This window comes from Nerophis lumbriciformis, linkage group LG02, assembly GCF_033978685.3.
Source record: "Nerophis lumbriciformis linkage group LG02, RoL_Nlum_v2.1, whole genome shotgun sequence".
NCBI classification, from domain to species: Eukaryota; Metazoa; Chordata; class Actinopteri; order Syngnathiformes; family Syngnathidae; genus Nerophis; species Nerophis lumbriciformis.
The window spans coordinates 14,894,432-14,912,216 of record NC_084549.2 but is presented as its reverse complement, the minus strand read 5'-3'; the positions used below and the strand labels follow the sequence as shown (position 1 = coordinate 14,912,216).

At 37.6% G+C, this 17,785-nt stretch overlaps 1 protein-coding gene and 1 long non-coding RNA gene across 7 annotated transcripts in view; one reads left to right on the top strand and one right to left on the bottom strand.

Moving 5' to 3' along the window:
- Positions 1-17,785, top strand: part of mapk8a (mitogen-activated protein kinase 8a) — a 69,778-nt gene that overhangs the window by 13,585 nt on the left and 38,408 nt on the right. The window contains exon 1 of one of the 6 annotated variants that reach the window (XM_061943857.2): positions 4,632-4,702. The exons of 4 other annotated variants lie outside the window; for them this stretch is intronic. The gene's annotated coding sequence lies outside the window, so the exon portion shown is untranslated. Of the gene's footprint in view, positions 1-4,631; positions 4,843-17,785 lie in introns of those variants that run through there. One more of the 6 variants, XM_061943795.1, reaches the window with a different exon arrangement.
- LOC133591537 (uncharacterized) lies at positions 13,974-15,290 on the bottom strand. Its single transcript, XR_009814531.1, has 3 exons — positions 15,252-15,290; positions 15,107-15,172; positions 13,974-14,577 (listed from the first exon to the last, which is right to left on the bottom strand). It is a non-coding gene; the product is annotated as an uncharacterized lncRNA (long non-coding RNA).

The window sequence follows — 17,785 nt, the reverse complement described above, 5'->3', positions numbered from 1 at the left end:
TTATTTCCATTTAGTTATATTCTCTACATGTAATTCTACATGCTTCAGTGTCACATAGAAATTTGCTTTCTTTGTTATTTATTTCAATTATTATTTCTGGTTCTACTTGCTGTCTGTTTACTTAAGTTCTCATAACTTAGTATGTCCTCTGATTAGATTTTGTTTAACGCTGATCTACGTTTTGTTTTTTCTCAGGACAGTCTCGTGCTAAATGTCCTTCTCTGCCACAACGCCAACATGCAGTAGGGTGTAACCGCTGCCGTTGTTGTTTTCTCCTATTTTGGTTATAATAGATTGTAATAGACCATATCAGATCTGCGTTTCTTTGGGTCCCTCTTTCCATTTTGAGAATTTGGAGTAATCCGTCGTACTTTACAGAGCCGAACTTATAAGGATTACTTTTGTCTTTGTTGTAAGATAGTGGTTCAATTTATTATTGTGGTACATGTCACTTCTACTGGAGGTTTTTCCCCCAGTGGAGATGTCTTGCCTGATGCCTCCACAATAACCCACTATTACTTCTCACAACTTTAGTATGGAGTGATCGCCTAGTGGCGATAACTCCCACACACTCTCACGTTCATACCTTTCACACTTGTTTTACGGAAGTTTCAGTACTTGTGGACTCCGACGTCCTTATATGGCCTCTTCTGTTTTAGAATTGTCGGTTTTTACGTGGACTCCGATGTCCTTAATTTGGTTTATTTTCAATGTTGAATCTTACGGAAGTTTCATTCTTTGCGGACTCCGACGTCCTTCTGATTTGTAGGCCTTTTTACCTGTTAGAGCCTAGGATTTACAGGGTTTGTTTTTGCGTCGTAACCCTTAGTCACACGCTTTTTGTATGCGTCGTAACCCTTAGTTACACGCTTTTTTTTTCTTCTTCTATGCGTCGTAACCCTCAGTCACACGCTATTTTTCCTTTGTAATTCAAAACGTACTCACTGAAATCTGCGTTCCTTCCTCTTGTCCTCGGTTCCCCGTCAGTCGTCAGATCCAGCCAGGGTGCAGAAAAAGCAGCTCCTCAATGGGAGATGTGGGTGCCATGGTCTTCTGGTTTTACTCACCAGGCTGGAATCGTCAGACGTATTGGGATCCGGCTCGAAGGACCAAAGAGATGTCAGGTGCAAACACTGTTGACATCTACTAATCAGACAAGAAGCAAGGAATGAATCAGAGACGGAGTTCAATTTAGCTCATGAGGAGACACGTGTTTTGGGCTGTACTCTAGTTACAGATCCAAACTACGTTCTAAAGAAAAGCCCGTGCGCCTCCTCCATTTATTAGGAAATGGCCCTATTACATCACGGTGACTTAGGGAAAGGGGTAATCTCGACAACTTCAGTAAGACACAATATATGGTTATACAAAAATGCAAATATGTTGACACTTGGTGATATCGCTCAGTCTCTGCTTTGTCTGGTCTTGGAACCAAATATTCGGCCTTGGCTGCCAGCAGGCCGAGTCTGCACACAACACTGATAACGAGGCTAGCAATCTTTTGGATTGCTAGCTCTGCACAAATTGACAATACTTTATAGTATGGCCCTTAAGCATAAAGTTATGATGATAATATATACATAATTATTCTAACAGCAATTAAAAAAAAAAAAAGACAATTAGACATTGGTCTAAGCACTGCTGTCACTCACTCACAACCATAGGAGAAACAAATATGTGTATCATTGTGGTTGTAGTTTGCAGTGGTGTACAACTGCACTGCTTGGGATGTGTCAATAATATACTGTTGGTTGATTTTACAACAAAATATAAAACATAATAATATATAATATTTTACTGTAAAATTAATGATACCATTTTTTTAATTTACAGCAATGCACTGTGAAAATAACAACCATAGATTATACCATTTAAAAAACCACAACTGGCTGCTCAGTCACAAGAACTTTACCAGAAAAATAAAAGCGGTACGGTTACAGTAATGCACATTGGAAAAACAGCCATCGTAGATTTTACGGTAAAAATAACTGCCAGCTCAGTCCAGCAGAATTTTATTGTTAAAACAACAGCGGTACCGTTTTTCAATTTACAGTAATGGGCTGTAAAAACGGTGATCGTAGATTTTACGGTAAAATAAACTGGTAGCTCAATCGTCAGACTTTTAGACTTAGACTTAGACTTACTTTTTATTGTCATTCAAATTTGAACTTTACAATATAGATAAGAACATAATTTTGTTGCATTAGCTCATGGTAGTGCAGGATAAAAAATCAATAAGGTGCAGATATAAATAAATAGATTACTGTACAGATAAATATATTGCACTTTTGCATATGCATCCACGTTTATGGATGTATGTTATATTGTCTTTATATTCCAGCAAGTTAATACATTTTTGGGGGGAATTGAGGGGATTATTATGATGCGTTCAAGAGTCTTACGGCCTAAGGGAAGAAGCTGTTACAGAACCTGGAGTTTCTGCTACGGAGGCTGCGGAATCTCTTTCTAGAGTCAGGCAGTGAAAACAGTCCTTTTACTTTTAACATAAAAGTTTTTTTATTTACAGTAATGCACTGTAAAAACAACCATAGATTTGACGAAAGAAATAAACAAACTGTCAGCTGAGTAACAGCGGTACTGTTTTACTATTTACAGTAATGCACTGTGAAAACAATGACCATGGATTTTACAGTAAAAAACTGGCAGCTTAATTATCATCATAATTTTATCGTAAAAATAACAGCACTACCATTTTTTTTATTTACGGTAATGCACTGTAAATACAACAACTTTAGATTTTACGGTAAAAAAAAATGGCAGCTCAGTCATCAGAATTTTAGTGTTAAAATTAAACTAGTCTGCGATGAGGTGGCACCTTGTCCAGGGTGTACGACGCCTTCCGCCCGAATGCAGCTGGGATAGGCTCCAGCAGCCCTGCGACCCAGAGATGAACAAGCGGTAGAAAATGGATGGATGGAAATAAAGTGGTACCATTTTAAAATTTACAGAAATGCACTGTAAGAACAACGGCCGTGGGTTTTACGGTTAAAAAAAACTGTTAGCTTTGTCACTAGAATTTTAGTCTGAACATAAAAGTGGTACAGTTTTGTCATTTACAGTAATGCACTGTAAAAACAACGACCATAAATTTTGGGGTAAAAAAACTGGCAGTTCAGTGACCAGAATTTTACCGTAAAAAACAGTTAGGTGGAAAAAACCCTGTAAATTGTACAGTAATAAATCTGGTGACTGAGTTTTTAACAGTAAAATCTACAGGATTTATTTGATTAGACTTAGACTTAGATTTAGACACACTTTATTGATCCACAGGGGAAATTGTTCCACACAGTAGCTCAGTTACAAAGGATGGAAAGGGTAAGGATGGAAAGGGTAAGGCACACAAGGGCACAAAAAGAGTGCGAAAACAAAAGGTATAAAGTAGACTAAAAATGTACCATAGTAGCAATATAAAATACATGTAATATTTACATATTATATATACAGTATACAATATATAGTGATATATTATTATATTAGATTAGATTTTTATACAATATATAACAAATCCCAATTACCATGTACAGTATTACAGTATATGTAACAGTATTGTATTGTATTGTAACATTAAGGGTCTATACAAATTAAATTAGATTGATTGTGTGAATGTGAGTGTGAATGTTGTCTGTCTATCTGTGTTGGCCCTGCGATGAGGTGGTGACTTGTCCAGGGTGTACCCCGCCTTCCGCCCGAATGCAGCTGAGATCGGCTCCAGCAACCCCCGCGACCCCAAAAGGGACAAGCGTTAGGAAATGGATGGATGGATGGATGGATGGATGATTGTGTGAATGTGAGTGTGAATGTTGTCTGTCTATCTGTGTTGGCCCTGCGATGAGGTGGCGACTTGTCCAGGGTGTACACCGCCTTACGCCCGAATGCAGATGAGATAGGCTCCAGAACCCCCCGCGACCCCAAAAGGGACAAGCGGTAGAAAATGGATGGTTGATTGATTGATTGATTGATTGATTTGATATTTCAGAGTAGTTAGTAATAGCCAATATATTTGAACAAAGCCACATTGTTACATTAATACCGCTCTGGCAGTATGAAACAGAGTATTATTCAATGCAAGTATACATGTCTTGTACTAGATCAGGTGTACCTAATGCGCATTTTTTTACCAAATGTCCTTTAAGAAAATATACGTAAATCAAAGTACGCAATATAAAGTAACAAAAAAAATGAAAATATTTAATATTCAAACATATTAATCTTTGACCTTGCTTGAAATGGTGCGTTGTAAGTGTTCTATGGACGGTCAGAGGTACTTTTACTTTGCACTGTCTTTGCAACATATGGATAGTTAGTAGGGGAGAGAAATCATCATAATCATTTTCCTTTTCCAAAAAATGGTTGGGTTTTGTCTCTGCAAAAAGGAGAATGTTTTTTTGACCTCTGCATAGCAGTGTATACGTCTAAGCTCGTCTATGGTATTTACCAGCATAGCATTTGCCAGAGCTCAATGATCAATGTAGTGGTGTTATAGTTTAGTATATTACAACATATGCTATTTTTCCCCAAGTATTGATAGCCGGATAGATGAAGCGGAAGGAAGAGCTAATGGAGGTGGGTGTGTCTCTGTGGAGGAATGACGTACTACTGGTACGCGCATGCGCACGGCCCTCCCCCGCTGGTCCCGGCCTGTCAGAAGCAGGCAGATGGAAACGTAGGCAAGTGGATCGGGGTGAGGTCATGTATTTTTAAGGCGCACAACGGAATAAAACCGCTTTGCACCGGCGGCATAGACGCATAGTCCCGCTGCTCCGGAACATTGCATCGCACCGGCTGCGGGTTTTTTTTTTCTCTCCACATTTCAGCACCGAGGTAAGATGAGGACCCGAGAGCGCCTGTTCCTCGGACGTGCTCATTGTTTGGCCGTGGGGGGAGGGTCGTGTGTCATTTTTACGTGCATGCCGCTCTTTAACGACGTATAGCACACGGAGGTATCGGTTCCTCTCCTATTTTCTCCTTTTTACGTCTACCCGTGAACGCAGCATCGGCTCATAGGCGCTGTTTAACAAGCAGGCCTTGTCCTATACATACCGCAGTGTCATATACTTGCATAGTGTCATATACCATACCATAGTGTCATATACCATACCATAGTGTCATATACATGCATAGTGTCATGTACCATACCATAGTATCATATACCATACCATACCATAGTGTCATATACATGCATAGTGTCATATACCATATCATAGTGTCATATACATGCATAGTGTCATATACCATACCATAGTGTCATATACCATACCATAGTGTCATATACATGCATAGTGTCATGTACCATACCATAGTATCATATACCATACCATTGTGTCATATACCATACCATAGTGTCATATACATGCATAATGTCATGTGCCATACCATAGTGTCATATACCATACCATACCATAGTGTCATATACATGCATAGTGTCATATACCATACCATAGTGTCATATACATGCATAGTGTCATATACCATACCATTGTGTCATATACCATACCATTGTGTCATATACCATACCATAGTGTCATATACATGCATAGTGTCATATACCATACCATAGTGTCATATACTGTACATACATAGTGTCATATACCATACCATGGTGTCATATACATGTATAGTGTCATATACCATACCATAGTGTCATATACCATACCATAGTGTCATATAACATACCATAGTGTCATATAACATACCATAGTGTCATATACCATACCACAGTGTCATATACATGCATAGTGTCATATACCATACCATAGTGTCATATACATACCATAGTGTCATATACCATACCATAGTGTCATATACATGCATAGTGTCATATACCACACCATAGTGTCATATACCACACCATAGTGTCATATACATGTATACTGTCATATACAATACCGTAGTGTCATATACATGCATAGTGTCATATACCATACCATAGTGTCATATACATGCATAGTGTCATATACCATACCATAGTGTCATATACATGCATAGTGTCATATGCCATACCATAGTGTCATATACATGTATAGTGTCATATACCATACCATAGTGTCATATGCCATACCATAGTGTCATATACATGCATAGTGTCATATACCATACCATAGTGTCATATACATGCATAGTGTCATATACCATACCATTGTGTCATATACCATACCATTGTGTCATATACCATACCATAGTGTCATATACATGCATAGTGTCATATACCATACCATAGTGTCATATACTGTACACACATAGTGTCATATACCATACCATGGTGTCATATACATGTATAGTGTCATATACCATACCATAGTGTCATATACCATACCATAGTGTCATATAACATACCATAGTGTCATATAACATACCATAGTGTCATATACCATACCATAGTGTCATATACATGCATAGTGTCATATACCATACCATAGTGTCATATACATACCATAGTGTCATATACCATACCATAGTGTCATATACATGCATAGTGTCATATACCACACCATAGTGTCATATACCACACCATAGTGTCATATACATGTATACTGTCATATACAATACCGTAGTGTCATATACATGCATAGTGTCATATACCATACCATAGTGTCATATACATGCATAGTGTCATATACCATACCATAGTGTCATATACATGCATAGTGTCATATGCCATACCATAGTGTCATATACATGTATAGTGTCATATACCATACCATAGTGTCATATGCCATACCATAGTGTCATATACCATACCATAATGTCATATACCATACCATAGTGTCATATACCATACCATAGTGTCATATACCATACCATCATAGGCGCCGATCCCACGGACAATGCAGAGCACCCACGAGGGATTGATGGCAACTTTCAATCTTTAAAATAATATTCGAAAAATAAATTTTATTGTAGTTAATTTTGTGGCGAGTTTGGTCCATTTTACAAAAAAATAAAGCCACAAATAATATCGGATATTAACTTCGCTGAACGTCTATTTTTTTTTTTTTTTTAAATACACACACACACACCAAGCACCCACTGGCAGAAATGTAGATCGCCGCCTAAGCATACCATACAGTTATATGCCATACCATCGTGTCATATGCCATACCGTAGTGTCATATGCCATACCGTAGTGTCATATACCATACCGTAGTGTCATATGCCATACCGTAGTGTCATATACCATACCGTAGTGTCACATGTGTTGTCTAATACCATATCATAGTTACATGGCTTCATTGTGAGGGGGACTATATTGTCTTCTGTGCATGTCCTATGTTATTGTCCATGCTTGTCTGCAACTCTGTGTGTAGCTGCCCGGGGTTCATGTGGCCAAGGTCAGCTCACTGGAAATATAAAAGACATCCGCTCGATATGTCTTTATCACTGACTCTCCAGTGACTTCAAAATGAGCTGACCCGTTCTCATCTTTCTCAATACTGCCGCTCTATGACAGAACACGTCTCCGGAATGAAAGGATTGTGGCTTGTGCAATTCCCTCTGAAAATGATGACACAAGCTTATTTTTTTTAAATATTTTTGTAAAAGGAAGCAACCGTGTGTTCATTTGGTGTTACACGCACCGGCCTCTTGACAATCTAATGTCATCCAATACTAGAGCTGTTCCAAAAATAGATTTACGCAGAAAATAATCAATTTTCATCGACATTGTCAGCAAGTTATTATTTCAGAGATCAGTAAATGGTCAAAAGGACATTCTTTTTTTCCTGTTTGGACTATAATCAGTAATATAAATCACTGCAACTCTTCTGCTCCTGAACCGCTGCACACGAAAGGGGGAAAACTATGGAGTTTGGTTGAAGTTTATTGCAAACATGTATACAGTTTCAATATGATACATCACATATTTGTAATTTGATTTACGACATGTCATAAAAGGGGGAGGAAGAAACAAAGCTTACTTAATTCTACTCCCTTTTCCACTTCATTGCAATTATTAGAGTGTCCGCCCTGAGATCGGTAGGTCGTGAGTTCAAACCCCGGCCGAGTCATACCAAATACTATTAAAATGTAACCCGTTACCTCCCTGCTTGGCACTCGGCATAAAGGGTTGGAATTGGGGGTTAGATCACCAAAATGATTCCCGAGTGTGGCCACTGCTGCTGCTCACTGCTCCCCTCACCTCCCAGGGGGTGAACAAGGGGATGGGTCAAATGCAGAGGTTAATTTCACCACACTTAGTGTGTGTGTGACAATCATTGGTACTTTAACTTTTTTTTTAATTTTTTTTTTTTTATTAACACACACAGTGTGTCCCGAAAGTTTTTACAGCTTTTTCCACAATTTGTTATGTTACTGTCTTATTCCGAAATGGAATAAATTCATTTTAGTCCTCAAAATCCTACAATGACAACGGAAACGTTTTTTTTTTAAATAAGTTAGCAAATGTATTCGAACTAAAAAAATATAAACATTCCTGCCTTAAATGAATACAAATTCACATTGTCATTATAGGGTATTGTCTGTAGAATTTTGAGGGGAAAAAATGAATGTATTCTGTTTTGGAATAAGGCTGTAACATAAAAATAATGTGGAAAAAGTGAAGCGCTGTGAATACTTTCAGGATGCATTGTATGTTCACTTCCTGTTGTCATTTTATAACACAATGAACTCTAAATTCAACAGTTCTCTTAATAAATATTTGAGTCAGTTATGATTCACGTAGTAAGATGAAATATATCTTATTTTCAACAAGTTCAAGACGCTTATCATAATTCTTCTTCCATGTATTTCGTAAACACTTGTAATTTGAACAGCCTCTTCAAATGGACACCGTTTGACTTCTTTGCCGAATCCATTCCATAATTTAATCCCACATAGAGTACTGATATGCTAAAGGTTTTAAGTGTTGGAAGTGCATACTAACGTTTTAAATTAAACGTTTCTCTAACGTTATGTTTGGTAAGGTTAATTTGTGTCTATTTTACAAAATCGTTTTTGAATACTGAATTTATGTGACAACATTTTTGCGTTTAAATTTTGTGAACTGAATTTTTTACAACAAATTATGCTGACACATTATTTGAATAAAAATTCTGTTTGGAAAAAAAACCTGAAAAAAAATTAAGTATAAACAAAATTCAGTGCAGAAAAAATTCAGCGGAGGAAAATTCAGAGCAGAAATATTTGTTGCTTCAAAAAGGCATGACCCACTTCCAGTATTCACAGACTAAAGCACCTCATTGGCTGGTTCGGAGACAGGATCGATTGCTTCAGTCTTAATTTACTGGAAGTGGGTCTTGAGTTTTGAAACAGGGAATATTTACATTTAATTTTGACACAATGGATTTTAAAACACTGTATTTTAACATACACAAACACATTTTTCTCACATGTTTTTAATTAAGGAAATGGTCAGCATAATTTGGTGTAAAAAAAAAAAAATCAGTTCACAAAATTCAAACAAATTCAGTGACAAAGAAAAAATATTTCGTTATAAAAGACACAAATTAACCTTTATAGAAAACTTGTCAAAACATGCACTTTTGTATTGCCTGTCTTGTTATTTTTCTGCATGCATGGTGGCACGGTTATTCAGCACCAAATTATGCATCTATAAATTGACATAGCTTGAGAATTGTTACACAGTTCAGTACGCTCCCAAAAACACCCAATCTTACTTTAGGATGTTAAGCCGAATCGCCGCAAAATTTGTCTGTTAAGCATATACACTAGAGATGTCCGATAATATCGGCCGATAAATGCGTTAAAATGTAATATCGGAAATTATCGGTATTGTTTTTTTTATTATCAGTATCGTTTTTTGTTTTTTTGTTTTTTTTTATTAAATCAACATAAAAAACACAAGATACACTTACAATTAGTGCACCAACCCAAAAAACCTCCCTCCCCCATTTACACTCATTCACACAAAAGAGTTGTTTCCTTCTGTTATTAATATTCTGGTTCCTACATTATATATCAATATATATCAATACAGTCTGCAAAGGATACAGTCCGTAAGCACACATGATTGTGCGTGCTGCTGGTCCACTAATAGTACTAACCTTTAACAGTTAATTTTACTAATTTTCATTAATTACTAGTTTCTACGTAACTGTTTTTATATTGTTTTACTTTCTTTTTTATTCAAGAAATTGTTTTTAATTTATTTATCTTATTTTATAAATTTTTAAAAAAAGGACCTTATCTTAACCATACCTGGTTGTCCAAATTAGGCATAATAATGTCTTAATTCCACGACTGCATATATCTGTTGATATCGGTATCGGTAATTAAAGAGTTGGACAATATCGGAATATTGGATATCGGCAAAAAGCCATTATTGGACATCCCTAATATACACCTTTGCAAGGGTCAGGGGTCACTTAGCAACTGTTTGCTTATAAGTAATTCACCATTTGTCTAATATAATGATTATAAAAGTTTAGTGATATTTGTGGTCGGTGTATGCTTTTCACAGGCCAAATGTATTCGCTCCTAATGAGCGAGCCGAAACAATAGGAACACATATAATGCATTGCAACACACTACTACTGTAATTTATAGTAGTAATCAGAAATTTGATTTATAAAGCGCTACAAAACATCCCCTCCATAGTCACAATTGTTGGTGATAAGATCATTTGTAGACTAACAAATACATGGCTACCAATTTCCGTCGACAGCCTCTCTCTAAGCGTCACCCAACATTCATTCACATTTATCAGTCAATGTTTATCAATCAATCGATGTTTACGTCCGTTGTGTCCTTGGGCAAGACACTTCACCCCTTGCTCCTGATGGCTGCTGGTTAGCGCCTTGCATGGCAGCTCCCGCCATCAGTGTGTGAATGTGTGTGTGAATGGGTGAATGGAAATACTGTCAAAGCGCTTTGAGTACCTTGAAGGTAGAAAAGCGCTATACAAGTATAACCCATTTATCATTTATTTACTTATATAGCCCTAAATCACGAGTGTCTCAAAGGGCTGCACAAGCCACAATGACATCCTCGGCTCAGATCCCACATCAGGGCAAGGCACCGGGAGCAAGGTGGGAGTAGTGTCTTGCCCAATGGCACAATGGCAGTGACGAGGATGACGGAAGCCGGATTCATACCACAAACCCTCAAGTTTCTGGATGTCCGCTCTACCATATGAGCCATGCCCCTCATGCCCCCCCAATCTAGAGCTGCAGCTATCGATTATTTTGTTAATCGAGTAATGATCTATTGATTAGTTTGTTAATCGAATAATCGGATACTATAGCCTTAATGCATTTTGTTGGGAAAATATTTGAAATAAACAATTTTTCTGCTTGCCATAACCTTTGTTCTTTAAAAAAAAATTAAAAAAAATACACATCATCAAAATTTCAAATCACACTAAAATGTGTGCATTGATAAAAGTTATAAAAAAACAAAAAAACAACAACTCTGCTTTCAGATCACAGCATCCACACACCACTGCTTTCATGTGCGCTCTATTACAGCAGCTATTCCAAAACTATATCCGTGTATTTAAAATGGTGGGCATTCAATGCAGTCTAATTTTTATTAGTTACACTCCTTAAACGAATCAACTAATCAAAGTTTAAAAAAAAAAAAAAATCAATTTATAGCACAAGGGTCACAAATGTATGCAGCGACTGTCAGAAAGCGGCTTGAAGATGGTCTGTAAAACATAATCTATGCAACACTTTGACCAAATAACCACCATTACATGTTATGTAGACCACAAGGAAGTGTTTTACATTTAGAAAAAAAATAAAAAAATAAATATATATATATGTATATATATATATATATATAGTATAATATAATAATATGACTCCCTTAATGCGCCCTATAATCCTAATATATGAAAAAAGATAAAAAATAGAACATTCATCGGCAGTGCGCCTTATATTCCGGTGCGCCCTATGGCCTGTAAAATACGGTATATATAATTGACTTTGTGAACTAGTCAATTATCCTTCACAAAGTAATTTTTGTTGATGACACAAATGTATTCATGTCACACAAAAAATCCTGAAAGCCTTCAAGCTATTGTCAATAGTGAATTAGTTAAAGTAGATAATTGGTTCAAATATAATACATTATCCTTAAATATAAATAAAACAGACTATTATATTTTGTTCAAATAGAAGCCGTAAAAACTTTAATAGTATACTGATCAAATAAAATGAAAATGGTAAAGCAATTGAGAGAGTTGAGAGCACTAAAATCCTTGGTGTATATATAGATGGATTTATACATTTCAAAAGCCATATTGAATATTTCATGAATGTATGATCTAAATATGTCGGTGTACTCTCAAAATTGAGGCACTTTCTTCCTCTTAACGCTCTCCTAATTCTGTATCGGACTCTATTTGAACCACATATAAACCATTGCAATGTCGTATGGTGTAACACGTACCCCAGTTATCTTGAAAAACTGGACATTCTTCAATAGAACGTCATAAGTGTTATATCATGGGCAAACTTTAATGCTCCCTCAAATCCTCTTTTTTATGGGTACAATCTTCTGAAGCTTACTGAGTGCAACAGATTTCACAGTGCTTGTATTATGTATAACGTAGTATACGGATTAAATTCTAGACTCTGCCAGTGACCACTACTTCTCATAGACATAACACCAGAAGTAAACCTTTATTAGGAGTAGGGATGTCCCGATCCAGGTTTTTGCACTTCCGATCCGATACCAATATAGTTTTTGCACTTCCGATCCGATACCGATACTGACCGATACTGGCCTATCCGAGCATGTATTAAAGTTTAAAGTTATTTAGCCTACTCAGTTGTCAGAATCATGTTGAAAAGGGTTTTAGTACTCTTGATAACATTTTGCCAGCTGAATTAGGGGAGTTTGAATAATACACAATGGTTGGTAACAAGAAACTGACCTGTTTATTCAAGGATAAACACAAATAGACAAAATGATACATGACAAACAGAAATGGCATCATTGGACTAGGGCTGGGCGATATGGCCTTTTTTTAATATTGCGATATTTTAAGGCCATATCGCGATACACGATATACTGTATATCTCGATATTTTGCCTTAGCCTTGAATGAACACTTGATGCATATAATCACAGCAGTATGATGATTATATATGTCGACAATAAAACATTCTTCTTCATACTTCATTAATATATGCTACTTTTAAACTTTCATGCAGAGAAGGAAATCACAACTAAAAAAAATCACTATTTTTTTCATACGGTGTTGATCTGGAAATGTTTGCCTCGGCATTTTGATAGTGTGGACGTGTGGCACCGAATGGAGATAAGCGTCTCGACAGATGTTAGAATATTTTAACAATGATGACGAAAACTGTTTTCTCTGTCGTGTCCGTGTGCCGAAAATTGTTATGCGCTTATTTTTTTATTTGATTTTGTGCGTGGCATAGATTTGCCGTGCGCAGAGGACGCTAGAGCAGTGCGCAATTGCGCAGGCGCGCACCTTAGAGGGAAGGTTGCTCGCACGGCTACGCTAGCATCACAGCTAACGTTAGCCATGCTGCTACCTCTATGCTCGGGGAGGGCGTATACGTATGTGACGTATGACGTGACAGTATGTGACGTATGACGTGACAGTATGTGACGTGTGTAAGAAGGTGCGCTTGCTGTCTGTGAGAGGGAGACACAGGAAAGAATGAGAAGAGCCTGTCGTGTAATGCCAGCAGCTAAAAGCAACTGCATGAGAATCCACATCCCTGTGGATGTGTTGAAGGTGTGCTGGAAAATGCGGAACGGAAATTAGGGAGCAGCAGAAAAGTGGAATGTATTATTTAAATCGGTGCGTTGGAAAACACGGACCAGAGTTTTGTTTTTTTAACTGGATCGGCATTTTCCCATGCCTTGCCGATACACATTTTTTTGCAAATATCGGCGGCCGATCCGATCCAAATATCGGATCGGGACATCCCTAATTAGGAGGGAACAATGGTCATCTAAAGTGTACAAGCTTTAGCATAGCCTGTAGATGCCTGATGATCTGGAATGAGATTGATAGCTTTATAAAAGAATCACATTCTTTAAACATGTTTAAACATTCTGTAACAGGTATGTTAGCTAGTATATTAGAAGTTCTCAATATTTGGGCTAATCAGAAGTCTAGATTACGACTCGGAGATAGTAGGACAGACACAATTAAATGCTTTAAATTATACTGGTGTTATTTAAATATGTACAGTGCAACAAATAGTGGACAGACATTGATAGGAATGGCCATTCAAAACAAAAGAAAAAAACAGCAAAGGTACAGGTAATTCATAACAGGTAGTATCAAAAGTTCTTAAAGTTCATAAAGGTCATATGAGACTGATCGCAGTCCATATGCGCATTCACAGTTCATACAGCCACACGGGTTGGGGTTGTGGATATGGCAGTTTGTAGTGAGAGTTCAGTTTATGGGCAGGGTGTGTGTGAGGTAGTGCAAAGGGCCGCAGAGCAATGAGGTGCGAGACAAGGGGTTCGGCTATAAGCCGCCTACCGGCCCGAACAGAGCAGGTGGAGTTCAGGGGTTGAGAGGTGGAGATCCTTGGGCTCAGGCTCGAGGCCTATCTACAGCTCGCCATCCAAGACTTAGGGACCTGGCCTGCGTAAGCGCAGGACCCGGACTTCAATCAATGTGCGCACATAAACATCAACATTAAGTCATCTATCGTTCGACCTTCAATAAATAACTTAAACTTATTATTATCATTATTAGCGATAATACTGCTAACATTAACAATATTTAAACAATCACATGCATGTACAAAATAACAAACACAACAGTACACAGTGTTGTCACTATGACGGGTGTAACATTAACAATAACAGTGACGTCACTATGACGGGTGTAACATTAACAATAACAGTGACGTCACTATGAAGGGTGTAACCGCACACCAGCGGCTGTGTTCATTCATTATCTTTACCGTAGCATAAAAAGTGAAGATGGCCTTAAAACGCCACAACACTCAGTTACCATATGTAAATACCCAAAATAAATACTCAACATAAATATAAATTCAAACGGATCAGAAACATTGGAGGAAACGGGATTAAAACCCGATGCTAACCGCCCATTGAAAATACATGGGTACTGCTAGTCGCTACTATTAGCAAACAGATTCACTTACCAACTCTGTTTAATATCTTATCATCGACACACTCTCTCGTCGCAACACGTCCCTGATGTTCGGCACCTACAAGTTTACAATTAGTTGTAAAATGTTGGACGGTTGTTTTTACAATATGCAGGCAAACGACAACTTTAAAACATACCGGCTTCATATGTCCCCAGGCTTAGCCACCGCACCTGGCAGCCATCTTGGAACACTGGATTTTATAGAGCGCGATTGGCTGCAGCGGGTCACGTGAGCGCGTGTGTTAAACTCGCGAGATTAAACGTGGAAACGGCGCAGGTAATATGAGATGTCATGAGAGGAAATATGGCTTATTTCCCACCCGTGTTACATAGTGTTGTCCCGATACCAATATTTTGCTACCGGTACTGGTACCAAAATTATTTCGGTACTTTTCGATACTTTTTTAAATAAAGGGGACCACAAAAAAAATGCATTATTGGCTTTATTTTAACAGAAAAATCTTAGGGTACATTAAACATATGTTTCTTATTGCAAGTTTGTCCTTAAATAAAATACTGAACATACAAAACAACTTGTCTTAGTAGTAAGTAAACAAACAAAGGCTCCTAATTTAGCTGCTGACGTATCCAGTAACATTGTGTCATTTTCCATTTTATTATTTTGTCAAAATTATTAAGGACAAGTGGTAGGAAATGAATTATTAATGTACTTGTTCATTTACTGTTAATATCTGCTTACTTTCTCTTTTAACATGTTCTATCTACACTTCTGTTAAAATGTATTAATCTTTTATTCTTATGTTTTTCGGATGCTTTACATTGGTTTTGGATGATACCACAAATTCGGGTATCAATCCGATACCAAGTCGTTACAGGATCATACATTGGTCATATTCAAAGTCCTCATGTGTCCGGGGACATATTTCCTGAGTTTATAAACATAATATACTTTTTTTTTTAAATGAAAGAAGATGTTGTGATGCCAAAAAATATCGACGTAATCATAGTAATATCGACGAGATACGCTATTGTACTTAGTATCATTAGAGTGGATGTGAGGTGTAGATCCACCCATGGCGTTTGTTTACATTTTGACGCTGGTGAGCTACGGTTTGTAGTGAAACATGTTTAGCTATTCCTCGTCCTGCAGGGATGATACTTGTAATGATGATACTTTACTTTATTTGTCACCATGGAGGCAGGATTAGTGATTTAGAAGTAGCTAAAACACTGCAGACTGCAACTGAACTTTAGCCGCTAGCTAGCAAGCCATGTCTTAAAGCACCTCTTCCTGAGGGCGTTTCAGTGTTATAACTTCACTTTATCGTTAGTTTTTAAGCCAAATGCGTCTATTCTCCCTTTTCTGTCTACACACCTTGTCTCATTGTAAGTACTCTGTAATTGTGCGCTGCCGAACATGCTCCTCTGCTCGTAAACCAGCAATGACACGACTCGACACGGTGTGGGGGGTGGACCGGTACTTTTCAGAGGCGGTATAGTACCGAATATGAGATTGATACTATACTAATACCGGTATACTGTGCAACCCTACATTCTGTATATTAATCTGCATCAACACAAATTGAGGCGAAGCAATCTTCCACCTGTATAAATAGTGTCAGAGCTGGAACAGAGGCGGGACGCTGCCTGTGTGAAAGAGTGTCCCTCAAGACAAGGGTGTGATGTTTCATACCTGACACTCCTCCTTTCTGCCAAACTGTTGTGTTGAAAGCAATTAGTTTGAAATCTAGCAAGTGTTTTTTTTATTTTATGTCCATCCATCCATTTTCAATACATCCTATCCTCATTAGGGTGGAGCCTATCCCAGCCAATCGCCGGGCACGTTTAGACACTCACATTCACGCCTATGTAGACAAGTTAGTCCCTAATTAACCTAACATGCATATTTTTGGAATGTGTGAGGAAGCCGGAGTACTCCGAGAAAACCCAGGGACGCTTTGGAAGAATATACAAACATGTACACAAAGATGTCCAAACCCAAATCTCCTGACTGTGTGGCGTACATGCTAAGCACTGATACCGTACAACCTTGTACGGCTACTGTCAGGCCACAAAATTATGTTAATTATCTGTTGGTGGGATGCCTTGCTGCTGTGTGAAAGTGCTCACAATCACAGCATTATTCAATTCAATTAGCCCAGAGGTCGGCAACCCAAAATGTTGAAAGAGCCATATTGGACCAAAAATCTGTCTGGAGCCACAAAAAATTAAACGCCTTGTATAAGTCTTATAATGAAGGCAACCCATGATGCAAGTGTCTATAATAGCTATATTAGCCTACTATCAAAATGACTATGTGTCGCAGGCTGACGCAAATCTTCGTTGACACAAATGTTGAAATTTAATTATTATTCTACACCAGTGGTTCGTAACCTTGTTGGAGGTACCGAACCCCACCAGTTTCATATGCGCATTCACCGAACCCTTCTCTAGTGAAAAAAATATTTGTATTTTTTTTCAAATTCAAGACAAAGTTATATGTTTTTGGTAACACTTTAGTATGGGGAACATATTCTAAGTAACAAAGACTTAATTTAGAGTTATTTGGACACTAGGGGAACATGTTCTTAGTAATAAAGACTTAATTTAGAGTTATTTGGTTAGGGTTAGAGGGTTAGGGTTATAATAAGGTCATGCCGAATAAGGCATTAATAAGTACTTAATAATGACTAGTTAAGAGCCACTCTGT